The sequence below is a fragment of the Hemiscyllium ocellatum genome, unplaced genomic scaffold (genome assembly GCF_020745735.1).
Source record: "Hemiscyllium ocellatum isolate sHemOce1 unplaced genomic scaffold, sHemOce1.pat.X.cur. scaffold_1454_pat_ctg1, whole genome shotgun sequence".
Lineage (NCBI taxonomy): Eukaryota > Metazoa > Chordata > Chondrichthyes > Orectolobiformes > Hemiscylliidae > Hemiscyllium > Hemiscyllium ocellatum.
The window spans coordinates 79,416-80,943 of NW_026867779.1; positions in this window are offsets into that span (position 1 = coordinate 79,416).

Sequence of the window (1,528 nt, forward strand, 5' to 3'; positions counted from 1 at the left end):
CACAGGAAGACAGAGCTCTCAGATTTGTTGAAGAGCAAAATCACAGACATCCGTCAGCTTTCCATCTCTGGATCCCTGCGATCCTGTCCTTGTTCTCACCGTTCAGCCTCTTCTGAACTTGAGTGGTCACTAAAACGTGTCTGATTGTCAGAGCATTGCGCAGCAGAATTAAAGCGAATTAAAGAGGTTAAGACCATATGAAGACAATCTAATGCCACCCACCAAGTCTCAATAAAGTAGCTTGATTTTGTGTGGGGGAGGTTGGGTAAATCGAGAGGTTAGGGTATGGAATGTGTTGCCTGAGAGTGTAGCAAAAGCAGAGTGAATTAGAACGTTGAACATTACAGAGCAGTACAGGCCCTTCGGATCTCAAAGTTGCACCACCGGCATACTAATCTGAAGCCCATCCCACCTACACTCTTCCATGTACGTCCATTTGCCTGTCCAATGACGACTTAAATGCACTTAAACTTGGCGAAGCATTCCATACCCTTGCTACTGTCTGACTAAAGAAACTACCTCTGATATCTGTCTGATAACTATCTCCCCTCACTTTAAAGTTGTGTCCCCTCGAGTTTGCCGTCCCCCTACTTGGAAAAAGGCTCTTCCTGTCCACCCTATCTAACCCGCTGATTATCTTGTATGTCTCTACTACGTCACCTCTCATCCTTCCATCTAACGAGAACAGCTTCAAGGCCCTCAGCCTTTCCTCGTAAGACATTGTCTCCATACCAGGCAACGTCCGAGTAAATCTCCTCTGCACCCTTTCCAAAAATTCCACATCCTTCTTAAAATGCGGTGACCAGAACTGTACACAATACTCCAATTGTTGCCGTACCAGAGCTTTGTACATCTGCGGCATAACCTCCTGGTTCTGGAACTCAATCCCTCTATTAAAGACCAAAACACTGTATGCCTTTTAACAATCCTGTCAATCTGCGTGGCAACTTTCAGGGATCTGTGTACATGGACACTGAGATCTCTCTGCTCATCTGCACTCCCAAGAATTCTACCATTAGCTCAGTACTTTGCATTTCGATTACTCCGTCCAAAGTGTATCACCAACACTTGTCCACATTAAACTACATTTGCCAGCTCTCAGCCCAGCTCTGCATCCGATCTATGTCTCTCTGCAACCTACTACATCCTTCGTCACTATCCACAACTCCACTGACCTTAGTGTCGTCCTGAAAGTTACTAACACGCCCTTCTAAGCCCTCTTTCAGGTCGTTTATAAAAATGACAAACAGCAGTGGACCCACCACCGACCCTTGTGGTATACCGCCAGTAATTGGACACCAAGATGAACATGTTCCATCAATGACAACCCTCTGTTTTCTTTCAGCAAGCCAATTATTGATCCAAACTGCTATGTCTCCCACAATCCCATTCCTCTGCATTTGTATAATAGCCTACTGTGGGGAACCTTATTGAACGCCTTGCTGAAATCCATCTACCATCTACTCCCATCTACCTGTTTGGTCACTTTGTCAAAAAACTCAATGAGATTCGTTAGGCACGACCTACT